The 20298-nt window shown below is 44.7% G+C and overlaps 1 protein-coding gene and 1 long non-coding RNA gene across 4 annotated transcripts in view; one reads left to right on the plus strand and one right to left on the minus strand.

Moving 5' to 3' along the window:
• Positions 1 to 20298, minus strand: part of LOC138300679 (transmembrane protein 150A-like) — a 645891-nt gene that overhangs the window by 33282 nt on the left and 592311 nt on the right. The gene's annotated exons all lie outside the window — the stretch shown is intronic.
• The window catches only part of LOC138300677 (uncharacterized), a 59097-nt gene continuing 52512 nt past the window's right edge, over positions 13714 to 20298 (plus strand). Inside the window, exon 1 of the long non-coding RNA XR_011204982.1 lies at positions 13714 to 19647. This is a non-coding gene — a long non-coding RNA (uncharacterized lncRNA). The remainder of the gene's footprint in view (positions 19648 to 20298) is intronic.

Genomic DNA, 20298 nt, shown 5'->3' on the forward strand with positions numbered 1-20298 from the left:
GGAGCCCTGGAAAAAAAGCTGGACCTCCTGGTATTAAGAATACAAGCGTTAGAAGAGGCAGTGGAAATATTGAAGGATGAAATTAGAGCTCATAAAGGAGAAATCAATATATTAAAGGGAAACAAACAGACTTCGCAAAATAAGATGGAACATCTAGAAAATAACTCTAGGAGGAACAATTTGAGAGTGTTGAATGTCCCGGAAGGAACGTAAGGTGAAAATCTTAAGATTTTTTGAGCTCTCTTCTAAAGGATTCGCTTTCATTGGAAGAAAGTCCAGAAGAAATAGCGAATGACATTCAGCGGATTCATAGGGATCCTTTTAAGAGAAAATCAGATAGCCTCCAACCCCGTAAGATTTTGATAAATTTTCAGTCTTATTCATTGAAAGAGAAAATCCTGACCTTGGCGCTTAGGCAGAAAACATTAAAAGGAGATTACTTTACCTTTGAGGTCGGGTCAGATCTCTCTAGTGTGACTATAAACAGGCAATGGGAGCTTGGGAGGCGGATGGATGAGTTTAAGAAACTGGGTGCATCTGTACAGATGAGATTACCAGCAGCCCTCAGGATTATGTAAAATAACAAAATGTATAATATAAGAGAGGTTAAAGCAGCGGATGAGTTACTGGAGACGATTAAACATAGAGGAATTTAGAAATAGCTGAGGGTATTGCACCTGCCGAGAAAGACCCAGAGGTGTTTCAGAATTGGGCCATTATCGGTCCGTATGAAGGGAGGGTTCTCCAAGGGTATAAAGGGGTCTACGGTGGGGTGGGGAGTTTTGCGGAGCACTGGGTGGGGAGCAGATGGGAGAACATTTTGGGAAAAAAAGTCCTGTGCACCTCAGAAGTCGTTAAACAAACCATAAGACATAGATAGGAAAGGAGCAGCCCAAGGGATCGGTTGTAATCAAGGTTTTCAAATTTTGTCTTGGAACGTGAATGGTTTAAGGGTGAGAGGTAGAAGAGACAGGATTTTACAGTACCTGAGGGATTCACCCGCCCAGGTCTTGATACTGCAAGAAACTCATTTAACCAGAGATGAATGTAAGGAGCTGTTTAGAAAACAGAATGGATCTGTCTTTGTATATGTACCGAACAGGATTTTAATACTAGAGGGGTTGCAATATTGTTCAAATATAAGACTGAGGCAGTAATTTCAAAGGTTAATACAGATAACACAGGTAGATGTATAATAGCTAAAGTAAGGCTATTTGGAAGATCTGTTACATTGGTTGGATATTATGGCCCCAATTGCGATGATATAGAATCACTCAAAAAGTTGGTTTGTCAGCTTTTGGACTTTCCTGATCCCGTATTAATGGCAGGAGATTTCAATGTAATTTTAGATAGTAAGCTTAATAGATCAACAAAAAGCAGATCGGCAGTTCATTCAAAATCTCAGCAATTTTTTAGAAGGATGATGAGGGAAAGGGCGTTGTAAGATTGGTGGCGGGACAAAGCAGGTCTGCAGCAGGTCTTTTCATATAATAATAACAAATACAGTAATTCCTCACATATTTAAAAAATTTTGGTTGATCAGGCATGGTGTGATGCGGTAGGAGATATAGTGTACCTCTCCCCTCATTTATCGGATCATGGAGCTGTAGTATAAAAAATGAACCTACTAAAGGGGAGAGAGGCGAATCAGTGGACATTAGATCGTACCTTATTGTTAGATGAAGAAGTTGTAACCAAGCTGCGTGTAGAGACTGAGGAGTTTTTTAAGGAGAATTTAGGTTCAGCCTCATTTAATGTGGTCTTGGACGCTTATAAAGCACTGATACGAGAGGTAATTATGAATACTGCTAGTTACAAGAATAAGCAGTATAGGGCAGAATTAGAGTATTTAGAAACAGAGATGAAGGGATGTAGAGATCACTTATTGAAGAGTACGGATGAAAGGGAGAAGCTGGTGGGGCAACAAAACCTGGACACTATCAAACAGCAACTTGAAGGCCTTTTACAATCAAGAGTTGTAAAGCGATGGGAGGTAAGAAAGCTGGCGCATTTCGAATATGGTGAAAGTCCAGGGAAGTTTTTAGCGTGGGAAGTTATTAGCGTGGAAAGTAAAAAGAGATCAAGTGAAAAACTCCATCAAGAAAGTTGAGTTAGACCGAGGGGGAAAGACCACACAGAGTGAAAAAATAAATAGTGCTTTTTCGCATTTTTTTCCATACTTTATACGGAAGAGATAAGGGTTGGGGAAACAGAGTTTCAAACTTGGCTAGGGAAGGATACTCCTCCTATCTTATCACCAGAGCAGTAGCTCTGGTTAAATAGACCAATCACATTAGGTGAAATAACAGCTGTTTTAAAGAGTAGTTTAGGAGGCAAAGCTCCAGGTCCAGATAGTCTCCCGGGCGAATTGTATAAAGTACTGGTGGAAGCATTAATACCTTTCCTGTTAAAATTATTCTCTGAGGTTTTTGGGAATGACTCTCCGATTCCATCTTCCTGGAATGAGGCAATCATTTCACTGATTCTGAAACCAGGTAAAAATCTGGTTAGGTGGGAGTCACATAGACCCATATCTTTGTTTAATTGTGATTATAAGTTATTTGCAAACATATTAGCGGATAGATTAAATGTCGTAGTAAAAGACTTGATCACCGTAGATGAGAAGGGTTTTATTAAGGGTAGGCACCTACATGAGCTTACACATACTCTAATTGGGGCAATAGATCTGGCAACTGCCTATAAGATCCCCTTAGGAGTCATAACTCTGGATGCCACAAAAGCTTTTGACAGGGTCAGCTGGGACTATTTAACTCTAATATTGAGGAATCATAATTTAGGAGATAGCTTTTGTAGGGGAAAAAAAACAAAACAAAAAAAACACAAATGATGGACGGAATGCGGAACCAATCAAACATTCACCCCAAGTCGCAGATCTGGGTTTAATCCATCAATTCTTTTGCTCACCATGCCACCCAGTTTGGACCCAGCCATATGCAAATCAGTCTTGACCTTGTTCCCAATGAGAACAGTCCAGCCCGAACTGCCAGGCCAGGTCCTCCCTGGACCTGAAACAAGCATCCTGGGACCGGTATCAGGGTATCACCCTTCATCAGCCAGGCTAGCTTGAATCCAGTGGCACAGTGAGCCCGGGACCCACGTCTGGGTATACCCGGCGCACTTATGGCGACAAAAGCAAAAAAACAAAAATGATGGACGGAATGCAGAAAAAATGAAACATTCACCCCCAGTCGCAGATCTGGGTTTAATCCATCAATTCTTTTGCTCACCATGCCACCCCAGTTTGGACCCAGCCATATGCAAATCAGTCTTGACCCTGTTCCCCATGAGAACAGTCCAGCCCAAACTGCCAGGCCAGGTCCTCCCTTGACCGGAAACAAGCATCCTGGACCAGTTTCGGGGTATCACCCTTCATCAGCCAGGCTAACTTGAATCCAGTGGCACAGTGAGCCCAGGACCCACGTCTGGGCATACCTGGCGCACTTATGGCGTCAAAAGCAAACAAACACAAAGTATAGCTTTTGTAGTGCCATAAGACAGATTTATCAAGTTCACTCTGCTAGAATTTTGATTAATGGGAAACTAACAGAGCCCTTTAGGATATCTAGGGGTACCAGACAGGGTTGCCCTCTGTCGCCATTGTTGTTTGATTTGTACATTCAACCCCTTGCTAGGAGAATAAGACAGGAGCCTGATATAGCCCCTTTTAAGTGGGAGGAGTGGGAGAGGAAATTAGCACGCTACGCAGACAATTTAATGGTGTATTCCACAAATTTGTCCACTGCAGTTCCAGCCTTATTAAGGTTAGTTGAGGACTTCGGCACTGTCTCTGGTTATCGGGTGAACTCAGAAAAGACCAAAATAATGGCATGGAACCAAGAAGGGGAGATACGGCAGGGGAAGACTGACATGAGGTATTTAGGTTTAATTATCACACAAGACATTGAGAAGCTTGCAGAGAAAAACCAGGAAAAGCTTTCAGAGGAGTGCATTAACTTACTGAAGGGATGGGCTTATCTTCCGCTGACGATACTGGGGAGGGTAAACTTGGTCAAGATTATTATTTTGCCCAAAATAAATTTCATTCAGAACGCTATCCTGTTACAAATGAATAGCCGGTACCTAAATAAGCATAAACAAGTTATAAACTCATTTATTTGGGCATGCAAGGGCACCAGAATTGCATGGAAGAAATTGCGTAGGAGGAGAGAGAAGGGAGGCCTATCATTGCCGGATCTACAACTGTATGCCTGGGCCTTCCTATTGGGGAATTCAAGGTTATTTGCCTCACCGGATGCTACAGCGATGGGCGTTAAGTTTAAGCCTATGACACAAACTATCGATGGAGCTGCAAATCATTTTCTTTTTAAGTGCGGCGATCCTAATTTTTTAAAGAAAATAAAACTACAAGTATTGAAAGATGCAGCAACGTGCTGGCATCAGGTTAAAATGATCACCAAGATAGCTTATTACAATCAGCGGGCTACGATCTGAGACTTTCTAGGCACCCCAGAATGCCTGAAATATGTATTGGCCAAACCAATAAAGGAAGCCGGTCTGGAATTTTGGGGTGATCTTTTAAGGAAAGCAGTGGTACTCCCCTGGGAAGAATTAAGGGATAAAACAGGGGGCACTCTGACCAGGTTTAAATACATCCAAGTGGAAGCTTGGGCACAATCCATCCGATTCAGTCGGCAGGGGGAAAATCCCTTAGCAGAAGACCTTTTTAATGGCTCCTCTCTGTAATAAGGTCTCAATGTGGTACTGGGAGATTTTGGAGCTAATTGATGGCGATTTTAAATTGCCTGAGCAGCTATGGGGAGGCACCATGATGAGGGAATTGGTACAGGCAGGATGGCAAGAATCAATGAGAATGTGTTTTGACGTAGTAAAGGTGGCCCCATTGAGGAAAAATCACTTGTATGTGATACACAGAGCCTATATTACCCCGGCAAGACTTACTGAAATAAAGAAAGGGGAAGTGGTGAACTGTGTGAAATGCGGGGGCCCAAATGCTACTGATATCCATATGTTCATAGACTGTCCAGCAATAGTTTCCTTTTGACAGAGGTGGCAGGAACTTTGTTGCAGGTTTTAGGGAGGGATAATTGTAAATCCACAAGATCTGAAGGGTTGGTCTAGAGAAAAGAGGAACCTGCTGTTTTATGGTTTTCTTTTGGCGAGAAGGGAAATCTGTTTGAGCTGGGTTACGGTGTCCTTCCCCCCCCCCCCCCCCCCCCCTTGTACAGAAGTTGGTTTGAAGCTCTTCTGAACAGGCCTAAACTAGATCTAAAGGTGGGTGGCCCCGAGCAGAGATTGAAGAAAAAGAAGTTATGGGCTCCTCTTTTGGAGTTTGGCCCTCCTCTCCCCCCACCTTTTGTAAATCAAAAAGTTAGGATACAGTTATTATAAGGAGTCGCTTAAAGCAAGTCAACTGTGGGGTTACAGTCCAATGATTTAAAAACCTTTCTTCCATCCATGCCAGCCACGAGGGTGTTCCTAGGAAGGCTGAGTGGGTGAGATGAGCCTCCTTTGGGCCGTGTGTCCACCTTTACACTGTTGGTTGTGGAAACAGTAAACTTGGAGAATAAAGGTGTGACAAACTCTGGAGGTGTATGAGGACTAAAAAAAGAGGAAAAAAAAAAAAGAAAAACCGACTCCGTAGTATGTAAAGGTTCTAAAGTCTCTTTTTCAAAATATATTGGCCTTGATATTGGTGAATGCAGATAGCTTACGATTGCCATGGAGCACGTTCCCGGTCTATACAAATGGGTTTTCCAGTTCAAAATAATGTTCACACTAAATGGCAGACCAATTTCCACATTGACTATAGGGGAAGCATTAATGAATGTGGGACCGGAAAATTCAAACACGCCTTCGGAGTCGAAATCAACACGGTAGAGGCAGCAATAAAGAGCCAAGTGAAAACCAAAGAACAAGACTCAACGTGAGGATCCTCCGGACAGCGATGCCGGGTTGGAGTCTACATGAGAGACTTTCTCTCGAGGTTGGTCTGTAGAGGCATAAGGTGGAACTTATACAAGAACTATAAACAGAATGCTGACAGGTTTACTACACAAAGAGCAGTGTGAATATGACAGTGTTTTGATTGGAAGTGATTTTTGTAGACTGCTTTCGGATCGTGTAGTGTTTGGTTCAACACGGTCAGTAAAAATGTTTAGACTGAGAACGTGGGCCCCTTTCTTTTCAACCTCTCCCCCTACCCACCTTTATCCCCAACACTCGTGCTTTTTTGTCTCTTCTTTTCCAACCTCAGATAGCCTTGGAGCTTGCCCCTCAAAACTGAATTAGATGGACGTTAGTCCTACACAACTGACTGAGAACATCATGATGAGGTATTTTTATATGTCCGATTTCTGCTGACTGCAGTGTTTATCGTAAATTTTGTTGCTTGTTTTACTTATTTCACACAATGTCGAGAGATAACTAAGAGGGGGAGATGACACTGAGCTGTGACACTAGTGTTGCTGTAACCCTCTACGCATGTACTCTTGATAGAGATTTAATGGGCCTCGTTTTTTAAAGGGAGTTAAGAGGTGACCTTCGATGACACCCACACTATTAGGCAATTAGTCCAGGTACAAACAAAATAAGTGTTTTGCCACCTAACACTCAAGGGCTGAAGTCTCCACTGAAGAGCAAGGCCCTCATGCACTGGCTTCATATCAAATGAACAAACATTGTTCTGCTTCAGAAGGCTCAACTTCTATCCTCAGACGTTTGAAATTTCAATTCTTTCTCATGCAGATGCACTGCCCGGCCACATCTTAGGCCAGATGAGTCACTATATTGGTCCGAGCTGGTGTTCAGAATATTTTTGTTTCCTAATTGAGGAACTGAGGTGGCATGGCAGTGGGGTGGCAATACACACGTTTCGGGAACTCTTCTGTCATCAACTTTTCCCTAAGATAGATAGGTGATGGGTGAAGATTACAATGTGAGGCTAAATCCAGATGTCAATAGGTCTATTTCTCAGTGGCATGTTGAACACCCCTTCCCCATCCTCGTTGATAGCTTGGATGACGGACTTGAACCTATTTAAAGTGCACAATCCTTCTGCATTAAGGTGAGAGAGATTACTCTTTTTATTCTAATGTCCATACGTGTTTCTCAATTTTTGATTTCTTTTCAAGCAAGTTTTATAAGGGATGGGCAGATAGGAGACATTATATGCCTCACCTTTAATCTGTTAGACAAAGCATGTAGCAAAAATGTACAACTAGTGCTTTGCTTGATGCAGAGAAGGCTTTAGACAGGATTTACTGAGCATTTGTCCGGGGGACCCTGGTGTAGGACCCAAATGTTTAACCCCAGTACTAGAAAATTTCCAAAGGCCCTCTCTTCGCATACAAATAAGATCGCAAGCTTCAGATCCCATAAACGTACAAAGAAGAATGAGACCGGTGTATCCTTTGTCACCATTTTTGCAGATGATGTGCCTTATGTCCTTGCTAACCCCAGGTTTCTTTGCCTAAATTACTGGAATGAGTGGCGAAATTCCAAATGATATCATGCTTTACGGTCTATCACAGCAAATCTGTGGCTTTGGGGAAGGGAATAACAGCTGAAGAGAGTGAACAGATATTCAAAATATTAGGCTTTATATATTACACAACAGGAATAGAATACCTGGGAACAGACTAATTTGGTTAATATCCTGTCACTCTTAGACACACTTTTTCAAAGACCTATACACATGAAGGATGCTTGAAATATCATGGATAGGCCAGATTAACAGTATGAAAATGACCTTTCTGTCAAAACTCTTGCTGTGAGAACACGGTCTTCGATTTTTCCATTGGATTTGCTTAAGTCCATACAGAAAAAGTATGGAATTTCATCTGGTATGATAGAACCCCTGAATGGCAAAAGCCATTTTGTAAAGGTCCAAGTAACAGGATGGAGTTGGTCTCCTGATATCAATAGTTACACCTGGCGGCGCAATAGGCCCAGGCTCTTGCCTGGTCTCTTCACAATTAAAAATTGGGTCATTAGTAATGGGGAGAGGACCCCAGTCTCATCTCACTGAAATTCAACTTGTAGCTGGTGTAAATGCTAATGCAGTATATTTTCTTACAGATGCGCTTATCTCTTTCACATACTAGGTAAATCTATAAGGATCTGGCTCAATTCTAAGGGCTATCATTTTACTTAAATCAATGAACTCAGCACACCAAAAAGCTTACATGCTGGACTTCCTCGAGATAAATGCTAAAGATCAGCCACCTCTTCCTGACACCTATGGCATCTAGCCTTTCACTAAGACACTATGGGCCTCATTACAACATTGGTGGGCGGCAACTGCCGCCCGCCAAGTTGTAACCGCTGTGTGGCCGCCAATGCGGCCACACTCCTACGGTGCCCATTATGACATCCCCGCTGGGCCGGCAGGGATGTGGGCCGCAACATGGGAGCCGGCTCCAAATGGAGCCGGCGGTGTTGCAGCCGTGCGACGGGTGCAGTTGCACCCGTCGCGCTTCTCACTGTCTGCTGTGCAGACAGTGAAAAGCTGTGTGGGGCTGTGCCAGGGGGCCTGCGACTCCCCTTTCCGCCAGCCTTTCCATGGCGGTTCGTACTGCTATGGAAAGGCTGGGGGGAAGGGGACTCGTAATCCCCTGGGCAACGCTGCAAGCAGCGCTGCCCTGGAGGATTAAATCCACCGGGACCACCGTGGCGGAAAACCGCCGGGACCACCATGGCGGAAAACCGCCAGTCCCGGCGGTGCGACCGTGGCATTTCCGCTGTGGTCGTAAAATGCTAGTTTGTACCGCCAGCCTGTTGGCAGTACAACCTCCAAAACAGCCCTGGCGCTCTTTGACCTCCAGGGTTGTAATGAGGGCTTATAGCTGGAGATTGGGAGGTGGGCAGTTAAATCTCTGAATGTACTTAAATTGTATACATCTATGTCTGCTATTAAGAAAGATGTTTTTAATAGGTAAGCAGCAAAACAGCCCCTGCTCATCAATATATCACAGTGAGTATCCAGCGCCTAACTCAGCTGAGCAGCACCCCTGGCCAGGGGTCAATTACACTAAGCCAGACCGTACAGTCGGGAAATTATATGTTTAAAACTAACATTTTGTATCAGATTTGTTAACGGTGAAAAGGAATCCAGTTCAGCAGGAAAACGAAGAACCACATCTTGAAATGCAGTATGTATTCTATAGTAACGACAAATATCATGGGCTGTAAGGGCTAGATATTTGATACAGATCTGATTTCAAATCTTACATTTATATTCGTGAAATAGGCCCCCATAGTTGCAATTTGTAATCTTTTCAGTTGTTTGCTCACTCTTTTCTCCAAATGTACCCAAAGCCAAGCACACCATCCTATCTGCATCTCTGAAGTAAACAGCAGACCACTTATGTCCCTTTTAGTACGCACAGAATTTACCAGAATGCATCTAATGGAACTGGATGCTGGGATGTCAAGGCAGTGTGTTTCCGCTCTGTTTTTGTTTCAACTGGCTCTCTTGAGCTGGCAAGCTGTTTGTGAAACATCTGTGTTCAAGGAGTGGTACTGTGACCTGAAAAGACTATTGAGCTGCATTTCCAGCACCTCTATGTGTTACTCTCTACTGATGAAGGGCAACTGTCCTGAAACATGAGCTTATGTCTAGAGATCCTCAACACCGGCTGCACCAACCATGGCGAAAACGTAAAATTGCTCAATGGAAGTAAGTATTATCATGCACTGCATTTACCAGAATGCATCAGAAAGAACTTGGTGCTGGGATGTCGAGGCAGTGTGTCCCATCCTGTTTTTTTTTCATAAGGTTCTCTTGAGCTGGTGGAACTGATGAGCTGTTTGTGGTGTGCCGCACTCAAGGAGTGGTACTGTCAACTGAAAAGACTACTGACCTGCATCTCTAAATGTATGAGTTACTCTCTACTGATAAAGGACAACTATCCTGAAACAGGAGATGTCTAGAAATACTCAGCACTAGCTGCACCAACCATGGTGAAAACAAAATATTGATTAATGGAAGTAAGTGTTATTATGCACTCCATTTACCAGAGTCCATCTGAGTGAACTGGGTGCTGGCATGTCAAAGCAGTGTGCTGTGCCTGACGTCTTGCAGGATAGAGCGCAAGTCATTTATGGACGTCTCAGGTCTCATGGGTCAACCACATGATAAGCAGCGGGACCGGCAATATGGCCCCTAATAGACTATTTGGGTCAAAGGTGAGCTTTGGCTGTGATTTGTCCACCTTGCCCAGATCTCCCAGGGTAAGCGAGTGCATTTGAGATGAAGGCAAGGTCCTAGATTTAACGTTGCACCACTACACCATGAATCTAAGCAGGTCTTTCAATCAGTGGACTCCATTTCAGCCCCTTAGAGATCTCAGTTATATCACCATGTAGTGCCCAGCTGTGACAATCCCAGTGATCTCCAATAGGCATGTACAGGTTTACGTTTGATGATCAGGGCACCCGGGGGAAAACCCCAGAAGGGCAGCACCAGTAGGCCACTCAATATTGACAAACAATTGAGAAGCCAAACAACCAGGTAGCCAGAGCGCTCAGCACCCCAGATTACAAGATCACATCAATGTCCCAAACCCGGAAACCCAATGCACAGGTACATTCACCCCAATATTGTTCTTATCAGATGCATCAGCAATTCTAGTGCAGACAAGCAATTCTAATACAGATAAGCAGAAAGCAGTCCAAATGAACTGAGTGAATGCTGTGCATGGAGGCATACCATACAGGACCCTGAGTCAAGGAGGATGATCTAAAAAAACAGAGCACCAGCAGGGCCTCAGCATGTAGAAAGGGCATGGTAATCCCAACCCATCCGAAATCTACCAGCATGTAAGCAACGTCGAACGAGTTCTCTGGGGGAAGAACAAACAAGGTCTTAGCACTTCGTTCTACTGCAGCCCAAGCCACACTCCATGATCACCCGCCTATGATATCGCCAGATGCTCACTGGATTCTCCAGGTCTCAGTGGTCAGTGTAAACGGGACTGGCAGTGCCATACGCGAGCTGCTCTATGCACCCACATCACAAAGTCCATTTGGTGCTGCCTTTGGATTCACCAGCAGCAGGTTATCGCACCGTCTGGGGACGTTAGGATGCCATTTTGGCTAGGACAGTGTAGGAATGTTGGCTTCAGGAAAGAGCAGGTGCCCCTGCAGTCACTAAAAGGCCCCAGCGATCGCCAACAGCAGCATAGTGGGGTATGCTTAGGGAAAGAGATTTATGTAAGAGTGCATGCGGGGGTAGTCTTTGGAGAGCACATGAAGTCACATCAGGGGACAATTAACAATCAAAGTGCGCTGATTATTTGGCTTTGAGAAATTCTATGTCAGGACTGGAGGCTCAGATTATGTTTAACTCTTCCTTTGTTTTCCACTCAGCAGCCTTAACAAAACGTTTATTTCAAAGACTACAAATCCCATATGACTTTGCAGCGACCAAACAACCATAGAGGTACAGTCTTGTAAGTATGGCCTTCAAGAACTCCACTTCCTCTTTCTTCGCTGCTCTGCAGCCAGATAAGTACCTTTCCTACTGTTTTTGACAATTGATCAGTCTAATATATATTTTGTTGTGGCTACTTACTTTGTGAGTGAGCGAGCGAGCGCTGGCAATACCTTTCTTTTAATTGGGCTCACAGGAGTTGCATTCGGCGCCGTGGGCGCTCCCCTATGTGATCAGAGGTCTTCTCTCTGTGGCGGCCTCGATCAGCTTGCTGTTCTTACTTCTGGCAGTCCTTGGGGTGGCTGTCGATAGCCTTATTTCACGCATTGGGAGGCGCAACTCGGCCACTGGGCGATCACACCTCCCTTTCTCCCTTTGTTTATTTAGTACACGAGCGGTGCGCCTTCTTCACCGCAGGAAGGCATGAGTCTCCAGAACACGCTCCTCTCACATTCCTGGCATGCCAGGAATTCTTGAGCTGATACGTTGTTGCTAATCCCTTCCGCTTCCAGCTGCGGGTGTAGCAACGAGCGTGCGTCAGTTCAACGAGCAATTTCCTTTCCTCAGGCTTTCTAGGCTCCAGATACGTAGTTCTTCACTGAGCTTTCTCTTTTCTTGTGCCTAATTCGATCTAGGTGGCGGTAGCAAAACTGCCCGACAAAAAACCTTGGCAGTTCCAAACTCAACAAGCATTGGTTGCTGAAAAACTTGTGCCTTGTTTTTTTTTCCAATACTGGTGATTTTGTTTTCCTTTTGCCATTAAAGTGGGCCAGCAAAATGTTTTTACTGTGGCCTGCCAGTCTAATGACGAATGGGAATCCATGGAGGAGACTCAACCTCCTCCCTATTGATGAGGAGTTGACAGATGTCAGTGACACATCGTTAGGGAGGGTGGTTGCCAAAGCTTTACAACCCCTGACCAACAACTTCTGGATCTGGCGGTCCAAAGTTCTTTTACAACCCCCGTTAGGGAAGACCTTTTGCACATACCCAGGTATCCACACTCACCATTCAACTGTACGCCAGTGCTAAAATGCCAACTACCTCTTCAGATGCTTTTGAGCGGTTAAGACTTGCCTTTATGTAGAGGCACCTTGACACCTGTGAAACACGGGTGAATGTACAGCCTGTGTGTATAAGCGAGGACGTTTCCTGTTCCCCCGGTGAACAGATGACAACACCGGGAAAGATTCAGATAACCCTGAGGGGAACTCGGGAGGTATGCCAGGCCCGAGTAGACCGAGGCAACCAGATGGCAGTGCCAGGAAAGCCAGGCGGGATGATGAGGCAACCGGCCCTCGGAGGGTGTACCAGGGATGCTTAACCCAGAAGACATTTACCACTCCCGCTCATCTGACTGGGTCCTCGCAGAAAAAGTGGCACATTATGATGCCATCCAGATATGCAAGCCCATGGAACAAGATGTGCGGGTTCGTCTGAAGGCAAAATGGCTTAGACCTTCGCAGCCAATAAAGTGCTCGATATGCCTGAAATTGATTCTAAGATGGTTACATTTATTGTCACATTTATTAAAGAGCCCAAAAAAGGTCTCAAATGTTCCTGCAGGGCTTGCTAGGATAAGGTCCTGGACGTCCTGGGGTCACTCACTCATGAAAATTTAGGACTGAAGATGCCATTGAATCCAGCAACCTCATTGACCCTACTATCCTTTCATGGTGGGCCCAACGAGGACTACGTTTCTTGGGCAATGCAAACTGTGACCTCTCCATGGAGAAGAGGTGGTCTCTCATTATAAAGATTGAGAAAATATTGCGGGAGCTAGCCTCTACGGAGGTGTGCCCAGTGGCAAAAAGAGGTCTCTTTGGAGATCCCTTCATTATAGACCTTACTCTGTCTGTAAATACTTTTTCATCTTTAGATAAGACAACAATCTATTTAAAAAAAATTCAACCAGCAAATTTTTGCCAGGGCCAGAAGAGGTAGGGAGCGCTCCTCCGGCCGCACCCTCACAAACCCCAACAGGGTACACACAAAGAGGTCCATCCATTGGAAGGATCCTAAATGTTTCAGAGGGTTCTATCCCTCGCGAGGACTTTGCAGTGGTTGCGGCATCAGAAGAGTGTTTCAAGGAGCAAGCAGTGCGTCTGGAGGTGCCTCTGGTAACCCCCCAGGGTAGGGGGGAGGCTCAGGTGGTTTGGTCAAAAGTAGGCATCCATCACAGGGGATGCGTGTGTTCTTCAAACCATTCAGGGTTTCCATATAGAACTTTACAGGTTTCTGGTCCAACGTGCTCCTCCTCAAAAAAAAAAAAATTCCAAGGAAGGCACACTGGTAGTAGATCATGAAGTTTCCAAACTTTTCAAGAAAGGTGGAATATCCCTACCAAGCGGTCCAGGGAGAGGACGGCATAGGCACACAGCGAGTGCCCCCTTTTAAGCATGTTTGACAATAAGGGTACACTCCCCCTCCTGGATACCAGAGGCCATTAGCCTCTAGGGATAGGGCCACTTCAAGGTATTTCCTTGGGTAAGGTAGGCCCATCATCTTAACTCTTTCACTCTCCGTTAATTTGGAGTAGGCTCTTTCACTCTAATTTGAGTCTTAGGGATCTGAGGCCCTGATGAATGCCCCGAGATCTTCCTTGGCTCACTATTAAGGGCAGGAACATGTTGGCTACCATTATTAAATTGTAACTTCGCACAGGTGACTGGTTAGGTGTTTTTATTTTCCCTAGGTTAGATGGATCCCAAATCTTTCCAGACCAAGAATTAATTTACGCACTCCCTCCTGTTCTTTTAACAGTGAGGTTGAGTCCGCCCAGGTGGCACTGTCCTACCTGGGTGGGACTAGGTGGTCAAAAGATGAAGCATGACACTATATGGTGTGTCAAACCGCCTAGTCCGTAAAGGGAATTCCCCGTGTCCTTTCAATACTCCACAACATCATACTGACCTCATTCTCCTAATAAGGACTTCGAGTAGCCAGGGGCACAAGTATACCCCTGACTTTCGCTCTTTGATTTATTAGTGAACCCCGTACTTCTTCGTGTGATTTCCGGAATATCTCACTCAACTCTCCATCCCAGGGGTTTTGTAAGCAACATTTTCCTTGTCAAAAAGAAGGACAAGGGCTTCCGTCCAATCATTAACCTCAGGAATTTAAACAGGTGGGTAGTATGCCACCATTTACAAATGGAGGGGATTCACCTCCTCAGGGACATACTACTGACCAACAACTGGTTGGTGAGACTCGACCTAAAAGATGCCTACCTCACCGTGCCCATCCTCTCACCACACAGACGGTTCCTCCAATTGGAGTGGGGCGGTCAGATCTTTGAGTTCACCTGCTTTCCATTTGGTCTTTCCTCAGCGCCTTGGTGTTTCACCAAAGTGATGAGACCGGTAGTGGAATGGCTGCACACCAGGGGAATCAGGCTTATTGTGTATCTAAACTATCTTATCTTGATGCACCAAAACAGAGAGAGACTCCTCCACAAGTTGGATATAACCAATTCTCTTCTATAAGATTTGGTTTTTATAATAAATTGTCAAAAATCTGATTTCACTTCGGCCAACCAAATGTTTTTTCTAGGGTTTGAAATGGACTAAGTACAACAATCCCTTTGTCTTCCCCAGGCAAAGATAGTTGTAATTCGCAAGGAGCTGTGGAAAAACTGGAGAGAGAGAAGACTTCTCTTATGTCAGCTGGCCAGGATAGTGGGCCTCTTGTCCGCATCTATTCAGGTGATTTTTTCCCAGACCACTGCACTATCATGCACTCCAGCATTTGAAGGCTCAACACCTCAGAAAGGGGCCTATCCTATGCCCAAGAGATCTCTGTGTGCCCGGAAGCTTATATGGAACTGCAATGGTGGCTCAATCACATGCATGCCTGGAATGACAGAGCCATTTTTGGGTTAGCCCAAGACCTGGTAATAGAGTCCGATGCCAGCTGGAAGGGTTGGGGTGCTCGCTGTTGAGACGTTACCACAGGAGGTCAGTGGTCAGAGAGAGAGAAGAGTCCCTGCATATCAATTGCTTGGAACCCTTGGCGGGTCCTTTGCCATTTGGTCCAGAGTCCTGACAGACCTGCCCAAGGAGTTTTGGTCCTTCTGCCTACAAAACAACCTTTCAGTGATAGCGGAATACCTTACAGAGAGCCTCAATCAGATGATAGATTGGCATTCTTGCCAACTAAAGGATTACAGTTTGCAGTTAGACACAGTTATTTTTCAGCAGATCATAGATTGGTGGGGCCCTTGTCAAGTGGACCTTTTGCATCTTGCCTCAACTACTAGTTACCCACTCTTCAGCTGGCGTCCGAGTCCTCTGGCTTAGATTACCGATGCCTTTCTCCAGGACTGGGCCCAAACACGGGGGTATGCGTTCCCCCCTTTTCTATGATAACCAGGCTGATGGCCCAGGTCAGGCGGCAGAAAGCGGAAGTGATCCTAGTAACACTGCTCTGGAGATCTCAAACCTGGTTTCCAGTTTTTCTAGAACTTTTCATGGCTTCTCCAATCCAGCTTCCCCAGACCCCTCAAACATTGAAGGATCCGCAAAGCAACTCACACCCTTTGGTTGAGGACAACCGTTTCACTCTGATGGTGTGGAAGATTACAGGGGTCGCTGGGAAGACCCAGACCTTTCGAACATGCTTTGGCTCTCATCAAACGAGCCTGGTCTGACTCTACAGTCAAACGGTACAGATCAGCCTGGCATAAGTGGTTACCCTGATGTTTGCAATGGGATCCTGTGGTGGCAGATGTAGTGCAGACGGTCAATTTCCTTTTCGCTCCCAGACAGGGGGTTGGCATACCGTACTATAAACAAAAGCAGATCAGACATTTCCACCGGTCACTTTCCCTTCATGATGTCCCGATAGGGTAATAACCGCTTGTTGGTCGCCTGCTTAGGGATATCTGATCATTGGTTCCACCGGAACCACAGTACTCCGTTCTCTGGGATGTTAAAGTAATTTTGCATATGTTACAATCTTGACAAGACAATCAGTATCTTTCTCAGGCAAGTTGGCGATGTTATTATGTTTAATTTCCTGCAAAAGAGTATCATATGTTTATGCTTTGGACATTACGGCATGTATGTTTACTCCAGAGGGAGTTTCTTTTACAGTTTCTTGATGCACCAAATCCAACACCATCATTACCCTCCCTTTCAGGGCCATTTCTAACTTTGTGTGGTCCGTTGCTTAAGGGCATATGTAAACATGACAAAAGAGTATAGGCCGGCTGGGATAGCTCCTTTGTTTCTCTTGCTCAAAAAAACCTTCAAACCTGTGTCAACTTTCACCACTGCCCGTTGGGTGTGATGGGTCCTTCAGGAAGCTGGGATTGACAACCTCTTTTGGTGCCCATTCTTCATGGGGAGCCATGGCCTCCAAAGCTTTTTATCAGGGAGGTGGACTGGAGGATATTCTCAGAGAAGCAGATTGGTCTTCAGAATCTACATTTAAGACCTTTCATTTTAAACCAATTCCTAGCATGGCTGCTCTAGTTGCCAATCAGCTTTAAACTATCATAATCTGAGCCTCTGGTCCTGACATAGAATACAAAATGTCCTAGCTACCCTGACGGAAAGTTTCAATTCTATTAAGGATACGGAGGCAAGAATTATCCCTCCCATACAGTTTTCTGTTCACCCTCCCAGTCTATTTAGTCATATGGACTTTGAGATAAGTATACTTCTGTTTGATTTTCTTCTGCTATACTATACTCTCTTTATTAGGATTTGAATGGTGTTGTTGTATACCTCTGTTGTCTCAGTTATACTTTTTCTGCTGGATCATTATTGGTGCATGAATTTTGGAATTTTCTATTACATTGGTTGTTTGTTTCCTTCGTAGGATAGGAACAAAAACAGGGTTTCTGAAAGTTACCTGGATCCGCAGCACGCTTGAAGACAGAGGAAGTAGAGATCTGGATAGCCATACTCATAAGACTATCTCTATGGTTGTTTGGTGGCTGCAAAGACTTATGGGACATGCAGTCTTTGAAATTATTGTTTTGTTAAGGCTGCTAAATGCAAACTAAAGGAAGAGATAAGCATAATCCTCACCTCCGTGTCCTTAATAGAATTGAAAGTTTCCTTCACTGTAACTAGGACATTTTATACTCTACTGTATGTGGGTCTGTTTAGGGTGTACAGAGAATGGTTGTCTAGGTAGGGACTGTACCCTTACAGGGATGCCCTGACATGACACACATCATCTACACATAGCCCTAGGTGAGGTACTATTAGCAGACAGGACACAGCAGTCAGGAACTTCAGAGACAGACACCTGCGGTAGCCTTGCAGGCTATTGGGAGGAGAATTAAGAGTTGGTGTTGACCATCATGAATCATTGCACCATATTAAGTACTTGTGAGGGCTTGGCATAAACATTTCAAGAATCACAAAATGGGTGGAATTCACTGTTTTCTCAATCCATCTGCAGAGCAAACTTGAGCAATAAAGGCATCCCAAGTTGGCAACATGGGCGAATCAAAGAGACAGGCAGATTTTGTGCGCTTTTTGCAGTCCGTGAGGTTACTATTTCTACATCAATTTCTAATTTATTTATAAAACACTTCAACACCACTGGGGTTTCTTGGTGCTAAGCAGAAAAACAACAAGTTAAACAGCACAGTAACAGTAGCAGAGAACAAGCTTTCAACGAGTAGCTCAGAACTGTATCAGCAGAGGGTTTCTGCTTCCAGTCCAGAAAAACACTGTCCAGCTGCCCACACACAACAGAGCTTGTGGGCAGCGCAATGACTGCTTCCTATGTGTTTTTTTGTTTATTCAGAGCAGGCGGATGCAGATCCACAACAATTCGCCCAGACATGGTCAGTGTCAATCAACCAGCTGTACAAAAGATTCTTAGTCAGCACTCTAATGATTACTTCTGTCTTTGCTCACCTGATCTGTGGATTGTCTCAGTTCGGCATGGACCGTTTCAAAGAGGTGCAGGGTCATTACTGATTTGCATAAGGTGGTCTAGAGTGATTTGCATAAGGTGGTCTAGAGTTGCACAGTGGGCAAAAAACAATGGCCTGGAATGCAACCTGAGAAAATGCCAGTGGTTAAACGTTTTGCAAGTATTCCTCCCATCACTTTTTGTGTGATTGATTTTACGCCCTAAGCAGTTAACACTATGCCCAGACATGGGACCATTGCTCTCTGTGCCATAGGATCCAAGCCATACTTCAGTGATAAGGTCTAACAAAGTCGAAACCGGTAAGGGGTTGCTTGTGTTCCCTTCCAGCAGGGGCCTCATCTGGCAGCTCAGAATTGACTTTTCCCAGGAGGAACAGGGTCAGTAATGAGCTGCATAAGGCAAACCTTGTCTGGGGTGGCACAGGGGGCAAAAACGATGGGTTCAAATGCCAGTTGTTAGACTTTTTGTAAGCACTATTTATGTGATTGATGGCTAATCAGTAGAGACACTTGAAAAATGCAACCAGCCATTTACACGGCACACAGAGCTGGTGCAATCACTTTTGCCACCCTATCTCAAAAGTAAACTTTTGCTCCAGTTCCCTTGACACTGATGCCCCATTTTAGTTTTCAAGAGCAATCTGGCTCCACCCCTTTGTGATGCGCCTTCAGCAGCCAACAATTATTGTCTTACCTTAGCACTGGTGACCCAAATGATTGGAAGGGCACAGGGGTGCTTGCGGTTCTAATCTCCTTGCAAAAGGAAGAGAAGGAAGATTACTAAATTACCGTGTTGCCTAACGTTCAGTTGTCGCACTGAGGAAAGTCACTGATACCCTCCACATAGCAAGGTTAGCAGTTATGCGACTAAATTACAAAAAATCTTTTCAAATATAGAAATTAGAATGTAAGTAAATCTGTTCCTGTTGTAAAAAAGCTGTAACTGAAGTGCATGTTAATTTCAACCAACATTATCCTAATATGCCGTGTCTCTGTAATCACCCTCAAATCCAGAGGGTGAGTTAATTTAAATTGCTGACGCAGGTTGAAGCTAGATGTTTTTTGCAGTTGGTCTGATCAAGAAGAAATAAAGGCAGATTTACAAAGACCTGTCCTGTTGATCTGAGGAGCCCATTTACCATGCATTTTAGGAGGCTGTTGTCTGTTGTCCTTTGAAGATAACAGGGTTAGGGCAAATTAAGAAGAAGCAATATTCTCCAGCATATGACATTTATTTAATTACAAACATACTTTGTTGCAGGGCGCGTGCTTCCATGACGACCACGGATTCTAAAGCTCAGAATCAAACCAATAAAAGTAAGTAAAAGAGTATCTCTAATCACATGATATCTCAAAGTCACAGAGATCAAAAGTTGACGTGCCACAGCTCAGAACTTCAATAACAAGCAGCAGCTTCACTACACAAAATGTCAGACTCGAGAGACAGAGGTTAAGACACTGAAAACCAGAAACTGTCACCGAGTACCAGCAAAAACCCTTTGAAGGGCACTTAGTGAAAAAGCATTTGCATGCTATAGTCTCCGAAATCTACATCAGCCTCAGAAGAATCAGAGTGCACGTGGTACCGAGCCTGACATTCGAATTTTGACCGTCTGAATATTTGATGGAGAGATCCTTTCCCCATACTGGGTTTTTGCTGACATGGTCTTCTCAGTGTCTAGCAAGCAAAGAAATCAGTAAATCTGCACCACGAGGTTTACAACCTCGTACGGGTACAGGTTTACTCAGTCCAGGAATTCCGAAAACGTTTTGACATTGTGCCTGAAAACCTGTTCCAGTCTACCTCTCACCCTCACCCACCTCTACAACCCCCCCTCCCCTATCTTCACAACCCTACACCTATCTTTCTCCCTATCTCCTAAACCTCCTAACACTCTCCCCCCTCCACCCTTAAACCCCCCTCCCCCAGCTCTTCTCACTCTACCTGTCCCCCCCCTCGCGCTTTCC

This window comes from Pleurodeles waltl, chromosome 6, assembly GCF_031143425.1.
Source record: "Pleurodeles waltl isolate 20211129_DDA chromosome 6, aPleWal1.hap1.20221129, whole genome shotgun sequence".
Lineage (NCBI taxonomy): Eukaryota > Metazoa > Chordata > Amphibia > Caudata > Salamandridae > Pleurodeles > Pleurodeles waltl.